The sequence below is a fragment of the Dermacentor albipictus genome, chromosome 7 (genome assembly GCF_038994185.2).
Source record: "Dermacentor albipictus isolate Rhodes 1998 colony chromosome 7, USDA_Dalb.pri_finalv2, whole genome shotgun sequence".
In the NCBI taxonomy this organism is placed as follows: Eukaryota; Metazoa; Arthropoda; class Arachnida; order Ixodida; family Ixodidae; genus Dermacentor; species Dermacentor albipictus.
This window is the reverse complement of record NC_091827.1, coordinates 126,106,872-126,116,024: the sequence shown is the minus strand read 5'-3', so window position 1 is coordinate 126,116,024 and position 9,153 is coordinate 126,106,872.

Here is a 9,153-nt window from a genome sequence, read left to right as displayed (position 1 = left end):
GCATGTGGCACGCCCTTGACTTCTTCTTTATTGCATCTCAAGTGCTCTTCACTGGGCATAAGTCTTGTCCATGTTGCTTCAGCTCCGCATACAGGGCATCATGCTGACACTCCAACACCCTAACACTTTCTTTTAAAACTTTATTTTCTCTTTTGGCTCAATCTGCGGACACCTTCATTGACTCGTAGCCTTCGTTTATGAAGTTCACGTTAGCCTTTATTTCCCTGGTGGTGTTCCTTAAATCCTTCTCAAGGCTTTCCTGAAAATCACAAAATTCCTGCATCATTGTTCGCTTGAGATCCTCAAACATCTTATTCATTTCTTTTCTCATAATATGCAATAACTGCGAAATTCAAAGCAGCAAGATTAAGCACAACAACACAAGTAGATACAGAGAGTCAGTAATGCACAGCTTAAGAAAAGGTAGGCATTATAAGAGCAAAAGTAGCAGCAGCAGCCATGGCATGAAAAGGTGTGACAGATACAAGAAAAACTTGGAAGAAGCACACTGACCTGTACGGTGAAAATTTCAAATGTCAAACAGGTATACACGCTGCCGCGAGCTGCTGCTGCCAAAGGGAATGTTTCGGGGTCTTCGACGAGCTGCTGACGGCCACGCTGCAAACCACGCAGGCGCAGTACGATGCAGTCGGTGCACGCGTTCCGACGAAGGAAACAGAAGGACGATATGGCTGCCGCCGCAGTTGCCTTTCGGCAGGATCGGTCACCGGCAGTCTGTACGGTAGAAGTTTCAAGTCTCAGACAGGTATACACGCTTCGGGAAGCCGCTGCTACCAAATGGAATGTTCCTGGGTCTTCGACGAGCTGTTGACGGCCACGCTGCAAACCACGCAGGCGCAGTACGATGCAGTCGGGGCACGCGCTCCCACGAACGAAACAGAAGGACGATATGGCTGCCGCCGCAGTTGCCTTTCGGCAGGATCGGTCACCGGCAGTCTGTACGGTAGAAGTTTCAAGTCTCAGACAGGTATACACGCTTCGGGAAGCCGCTGCTACCAAATGGAATGTTCCTGGGTCTTCGACGAGCTGTTGACGGCCACGCTGGAAACCACGCAGGCGCAGTACGATGCAGTCGGGGCACGCGCTCCCACGAACGAAACAGAAGGACGATATGGCTGCCGCCGCAGTTGCCTTTCGGCAGGATCGGTCACCGGCAGTCTGTACCGTAAACATTTTAAGTGTCAGACAGGTATACACGCTTCGGGAAGCCACTGCTGCCAAATAGCTTCCACAATGCTTCCAAGTCTACTTGTTTATGTATGGGGCATGCGCGTTTTGCTTTCCTTTCTACCCATGTGTTTCATTAAAGTTTTGGTGGTCGCAACGTATGCAGTTGCGCAATTCCTCTACTCCTATGTACGCGTCATCGAAAGCTGGGCTTTGTCACTTCCTCTAATTATGCACCAACAGGACCCGCACCAGACCCTTCTGTTTGATAAGCACGTGCTGTCACGTGGGCGAGGGCTTGGTTTATTCGTTTGGATGCTGTGGCCAGTCTTGCGGCTATGTTACATATCTCCGGCGACAAACTTTTTCTTGCATTGTTTTCCATGTTTCTAAACATAATTTTCAATTGGTAATAAACGTCGCAATGTCATATACCTTTAAACCTTTTTATGCCTACTTCCCCTCCTTGCATGGCACTCAGTGGTTGCATCTTTTGCAGTCGCCTAGCGCTCTATAGCGTCGAGCTATTTTATATTGATTTAATTATAATCTCATGGCATCAAATTTGCGTACCCGTCAGCACATGTATTGCGTGGTGACCTACAGCGTAGTTTGAACAGCCCAATACCCGCTCCCTTTATTTAAAAGAGATCACTTTTGCTTGATTTGAACGGGAATAGCACTGCCTACCTTGAGAGGTTTTTATTGTGATAGCAAATATATGGACGCTGATGGCACATTTCCGCCGTAGTCGTCGTCAGGATGTTTCGTGCAAATTCCCAACATTGCAGCCGCGTCCTGTATGCCGTGGGGGTGAGCGTGCGAGGGTACGCCGACAGCAGGGGATGCCTGGCCTCGGGCGCGCCACGGAGGAAGGCGCGAAAGAGGCGCGCCGTCTTCTGTTGCACGCGGGGCAGCAAGTGGGAGCTCTACTCCGACGGCGGCTGCGTATGCGAAGCCTGAGTGCGCTCGCGTAGGCCCTGCTTGAAAGTGATCTGCGGTGGGTACAAAGTCTAGGTGCACCGAGAGCTAATGGCTTCGTGAGCTCTGTGTTCTCGCAGCTTAGATCACCTTGAAGGAAGATGCAGCACGAAGGCTCGTTTGCTCGCTTCAGCTGCCGCTCTTACTCAAGTCAGCGTTCTGACAGTGACTGGAAAGGGTCTTCCGCAGAGATGTGCTCATGTTTGCAACCGTGCGCGTGACACCATGCTTAACAACATAGTAAGCGAATCTTAAGAAGTTTCACGACTACAATAGCTACGATGCCTACTTCATATTGCGGTCTAATAATTTGTGATGGGTATGATTGCTTCACCTTTCGAGGAAAACTGCGATATTTGTCTTATCAAATTCGTTGAGAAGAGGTTAGCAGGGCACAGAAATGGAGCATGTTGGGGCCGTGCTTGCGCCGTGAACGTACGTAGATAACCGTGAGAGGTGAGCGGTGCAGGCGTGTGCAGTTGGTCCAGTTTGCTTAGGTTGCGGTTGCTGGTGGAAAACCACGGTGGCGTGTGACGGGGACTAAATTTGGGAGACCCCATTCAGAAGTCAATTTCTTGCAGAAGAGTGATTGGTGTTTTTAAGTTTTATATATGCCCAAACAATCATAAACATGTTCCGAGAAATTAGCTAACTATTATCAGCAGTTTGGCACTTACAGCGAGTTTTTCAACCCCTTCTCTCATATTGGAAAACTGAAAGCACGTCGGACTCGTTTAAAAAATCGGTTTTATTGAGGGCATAAGTGTCAAAGTTGGTGGTGCACTTTGCAGTGACCTTGGCAAAACTTCGCTATGATGAAAAAAGGGCGACGCCTCAATAAGTGAAACTAGGTCAAGAAATGCTCAGATTAACGTCACATTTAACAGGGAGGCTTGTGTAAACGAAGCAAATCAGTGGCTTTGAAATGAAAATTTAGTGCATTTTCGTCTGTGTGGGAACCCAGGCCTCCGGTGTGTGAGGCGAGTACACTTCCGCTAAGCCATGGCTGGTCCATTGACCAGTCTTACTAATGGTCTATCTACTGCGCATCTGATCACGCACGTCACGTGGTCGCAGAGACGCGCTTGTCTTGTCTTGTCTTGTGTCCCAGACAGTGGACCGTACCCACTTTGGGGGATTGGTCAAGAAGCAGGCGGTTTTCCGTAAGGTTAGAAGTATAGAGAAACTTGTGTCACTGCTCGCGCGTTCGTCGCCTCCACAGGCGGCTCCAATGCCGCTCATCATGCCAACGTTCCCATACTGCCCCTCTTTCTCCGATGGCGGTGATGGCACTAGCCCACTTCTAGTAGGCGCAGCGATTTAGGCGAGTTCTGCGGTTGGCTCCAATGGACAGCTACCCCAATTATCCATAAACACGTCTCACTCATGACAAAAAGTGTTCCAAGTGTGCAATCAGACTTTCGCACTAACGTTCTACAAACGTGTAACACTTGCTTCATTTTTCCTTTAATTTACAATCATGCGAAAGTATTTATTTCATATTATGTTTGTAATGTTCGCTGGTACTGTTTTACATACTTGTGCATTTGCTATTGTTTTAACATCTACAAATACAGTCACAATTCCTAATGGGCTCTGTGGTGTAGTTGACATAGTCAACGCGATTTGAAACATTTCTTTAAATTTTTTTAAAGAAGACTGTTCCACCTGATATTACGGAAACTGTCATAATGTTTCTGAATGAATTATTTGAAATGAGATTGTGGGCATTACGTTCTCAGATATGCAAGTGCGCCACAAACTAGAACAAGTGAAATTGATTCGACATTTTTTTTTAATTTACAGCTTACTTTTTCAATAAATTTGGTCTAAATGGGCAATTTTAACGCGACAGAGTTAAGGAGCTCGTGTCGCAGAAAAGCCGGTGTCGTCGGTGTGGGCGTCAGCGGCATTGGCCGTGAGCGATAAATCACAAAAGGCACTTCATAAATAAAAAAAAAACATCTTGCAAGATGGGCTGGTTGGAATCGAACCAGGGTCACCGGAGTGTGAGACGCAAACGCTATCAGTCAGCCACGAGTTCGACCGCTCAAAGCGGGACAAAATCGCCTCTGATCAATGCGCTGTTGCCTTAGAAACGTGCCGTAGAAAGTTATAGTGCGGTGTATATCGGTAATTAGGACCATTTAACTTACAGAAGTCACAGTTTCACGAGGAGCGAAGTACGTTTCCGCTACATTTCTGTGCTCTGTGCTTGGCGCACACCCAGAGGAATCTTGCGCCAAGCACAGAAGACCCCCTCCTCGCAATGTACGGTGCTACCCCCACAGCTGGCGCGCCACTCGCCCCATGATCGCGTCCACCTTCATGGCGCTTCGCGGCCCGGTTGTCCATGCCGATGGCGGCGTTTGAGTGGCGTATATTGTTCCAGTAGGCGGTGCGAACGGGGTGCGATAACGCTATCGCGTTCCACTCTTCAAGGCGTTGCTTAAGCGTCCTCTAATTTCTTGACACTTGTTAGTTTTTTCAAACAATAACTACTTATTATTTCATCAATATCATGATTAGCCTGGTTACGCCCACTGCAGGACAAAGGCCTCTCCCATACTTCTCCAACAACCCCGGTCGTGTACTAATTGTGGCCATGTTATCCCTGCAAACTTCTCAATCTCATCTGCCCACCTAACTTTCTGCCGCCCCCTGCTACGCTTCCCTTCCCTTGGAATCCAGTCCATAACTCTTAATGACAATCAATTATCTTCCCTCCTTATTACATGTCCTGTCCATGCCCATTTCTTTTTCTTGATTTCGACTAAGATGTCATTAACTCGCGTTTGTTCCCTCACCCAATCTGCTCTTTTCTTATCCCTTAACGTTACACCCATCATTCTTCTTTCCATAGCTCGTTGTGTCGTCCTCAATTTGAGTAGAACCCTTTTCGTAAGCCTCCAGGTTTCTGCCCCATAGGTGAAGACTGGTAAGACACAGCTATTATACACTTTTCTCTTGAGGGATAATGGCAACCTGCTGTTCATGATCTGATAATGCCTGCCAAACGCACTCCAGCCCATTCTTATTCTTCTGATTATTTACCTCTCATGATCCGGATCCGCCGTTACTACCTGTCCTAAGTATATGTATTCCCTTACCACTTCCAGTGCCTCGCTACCTATTGTAAATTGATGTTCTCCTTCGAAACTGTTAAACATTACTTTAGTGTTCTGCAGAATAATTCTTAGACACACTCATCTGCTTGGCTTCTCCAGGTCAGTGAGCATGCATTGCAATTGGTCTCCTGAGTTACTAAGCAAGGCAATATCATCAGCGAATCGCAAGTTACTAAGGTACTCTCCATTAACTTTTATCCCCAATTATTCCCAATCCAGATCTCTGAATATCTCGTGTAAACATGCTGTGAATAGCATTAGAGAGATCGTATCTCCCTGTCTGACGCATTCCGTTATTGGGATTTTGTTGCTTTACTTATGGAGGACTATGGTGGCTGTGGAGCCGCTATAGATATCTTTCAGTATTTTTACATACGGCTCGTCTGTACGCTGATACCCTAATGCCTCCATGACTGCTGAGGTTTCCACAGAATGAAACGCTTTCTCGTAGTCAATGAAAGGTATATATAAAGGTTGGTTATATTCCACACATTTCTCTATCACCTGATTGATATGGTCTATTGATTGATCACCTGATCTATCACCTGATTGATATGGTGTGAATATGGTCTATTGTAGAGTAGCCTTTACGGAATCCTGCCTGTTCCTTTGTTTGAGAGAAGTCTAAGGTGTTCCTGATTCTATTTGCGATTACCTTAGCAAATAGTTTGTAGGCAACTGACCGTAAGCGGATCGGTCTATAATTTTTCAAGTCATTGGCGTCCCCTTTCTTATGGATTAGGATTATGTAAGCGTTCTTCCAAGATTCCGGTACGCTCGAGGTCATGAGGCATTGCGTATGCAGTGTGGCCAGTTTCTCTAGAACACTCTGCCCACCATCCTTCAACAAATCTGCTGTTACCTGATACTCCGCAGCTGCCTTCCCCCTTTGCATATTTCCCAAGACTTTCTTTACTTCTTCCGGTGTTACCTGCGGGATTTCGAATTCCTCTAGGCTATTTTCTCTTCCATTATCGTCGTGGGTACAACTTGTACTGCATAAATCTCTATGGAACTCCTCAGCCACTTGAACTATCTCATCCATATGAGTAATGATATTGCCGGCTTTGTCTCTTAATGCGGACATCTGATTCTTGCCAACTCCTAGTTTCTTCTTCACTGCTTTTAGACTTCCTCCGTTCCTGAGAGCATGTTCAATTCTATCCATATTACACTTCCTTATGTCAGCTGTCTTGCGCTTGTTGATTAATTTCGAAAGTTCTGCCAGTTCTATTCTAGCTGTAGGGTTAGAGGCTTTCATACATTGGCGTTTCTTGATCAGATCTTTCGTCTCCTGCGGTTGTTTACTGGTATCCTGCCTAAGGTCCTCTTCCTGAGTTAAAGCCGAATACCTGTTCTGTAGCTTGATCTGGAACTCCTCTATTTTCCCTCTTACCGCTAACTCATTGATCGGCTTCTTATGTGCCAGTTTCTTCCGTTCCCTCCTCAGGTCTAGGTTAATTTGAGTTCTTGCCAGCCTATGGTGACTGCAGCGCACCTTGCTGAGCACGTCCACATCTTGTATGATACCAGGGTTAGCGCAGAGTATGAGGTCTATTTCATTTCTAGTCTTGCCGTTCGGGCTCCTCCACGTCCACTTTCGGCTATCGCGCTTGCGTAAGAGGGTATTTATTATCCGCATATTATTCAGTTCCGCAAACTCTACTAACAACTCTCCCCTGCTATTCCTAGTGCCTATGCCATATTCCCCCACTGCCTTGTCTCCACCCTGCTTCTTGCCTACCTTGGTATTAAAGTCGCCCATCAGTATAGTGTAATTTGTTTTCACTCTACCCATCGCCGATTCCACGTCTTCATAGAAACTTTGACTTCCCGGTCATCAGGACTGGATGTAGGGGCGTAGACATGTACAACCGTCATTTTCTACCTCTTATTAAGTTTCACAACAAAACCTGCCACCCTCTCGTTAATGCTATAGAATTCCTGTATGTTACCAGCTATATTCTTATTAATCAGGAATCCGACTCCTAGATCTAGTCTCTCCGCTAAGCCCCGGTAGACAGGACGTGCCCACTTTTTAGCACTGTATATGCTTGTTTAGGCCTCCTATCCCTTATGAAAATGACTGTTGAAATGTTGTTGGCATATTGTTGACGAATTGGTGACTCAATAGTCTTTCAACAATACCTCAACAAGTAATGAAACCACAGAGCAATAATTGAACAGTAAAGTTGTTGGGCAGTTCACAACAAAAAAGTCGTTGACTAAATTCTGTTGGTATATTGTTGAATAGTGTTGAGTATTATTGAGCCATTGTTCAGTAATTTTCAACAATAAAGTCGTTGACTAAATTCTTTTGATATATATTGAATTGTATTGAGTATTATTGAGCCATTGTTGAGTAGGTTTCAACAATAAAGTCGTTGACTAAATTCTGTTGATATATTGTTGAATAATATTGAGTATTTTTGAGCCAATGTTGAGTAGTTTTCAACAATGAAGTCGTTGACTAAATTCTCTTGACATATTGTTGATTAGTATTGAGTATTGAACCATTGTTGAGTAGTTTCCAACAATAAAGTCGTTTACTAAATGTTGTTAACTTATTGTTGAATAACATTGAGTCACGAGCAATATTGAGTTTCGAAGTATATGTGAAAAACACACGAACATACGTATGTGTGCGTTTTTTGCATATATATATGTTGCTTTACTGATCACTTATCACCATTGCACATATACAGGGTGTTGTTTCACGTTACTTGAACCATAGAACGTATATACACGTGTTTCAGCTAACTTTACTCAGAGTTTAAAAATATGCCGATGCACCATAAGACGATGCGACCAAATGCATGTTGCTCACTCTTGTATGTGTTACGCTATTCTTGTATTTTTCCTGAGTATTTAATTAGTCAAGACAATTAGCCATTCTGAAGGAACAATGTTAGGCGAAAAATTCCAATTAGAAAGCTCCAGAGCACTTTGTAAAACGACCGATTAGGCCATTTCTAACTTTCTATCTATTAAGTGTTATTGTTTTTCAGCTTACTGCGGATGCCCGCGAAATACAAAAAATATCACCTGACATACCCGCTTGCGCGCCGTGCTTGCAGTGCTCTCAAACGAGCATACCATCGAGCAGAGTGTGTTGCCGCTTCAAAGGCGACAGGGCAGTGATGAAGGCATTGGCTGTGGTATTGACGCCAGCGACGTACTTCCCTCGCTGCGGTTCATGATGGCGATAAGCAGCTGGACGGGTGTTCACACCGGTTAAATGCTGTGTTTTCGTTTGTGCACGGAAGGCTTAGGAGCAGTGCAATCACGACTCGCAGGCGGGCATGTCACGTGGTGCTTTTTGTATTTCGCGAGCATCCGCAGTAAGCTGAAAAACACTAATACTTAACACATAGAAAGACAGAAACGGTTTATTCGTACGTGTTGCCAACTTCTCTGCAACTTTCTAATAGGAATTTTTTTCCTAACTTCCTTGCTTCAGAAGTTGGTTAATTATCCTTGACTAATTTGCTAATTAAGCAAAACACAGAAATAGCGCGACACGCTACGTACCAAAGGGAGCAACATGCATTTAGTCGCGTCGTCATAGAGCGCATAGAGTTTACACTCGGCCTAAAGTTAGCAGAAAGAAACACCCTGCATATATATATGCAGTTTGAGAAGACAAACGTCCCTACAAGCAGTGACAAACAACTGATGATTGGACGCGTTTCCATCGGCGTCCATTATAAGGGGGCAGTGCCCTGGCTGTGTGTTAGGAAACGGCATTGCAATGCCTCCATGTTAAATATGGTCAAGGTGGCGGAGAACGTTAACAAAATTCAAGTCTGGGGTTTTGCATGCCCAAACCACGCTTTGATTATGAGCCACGCCGTAG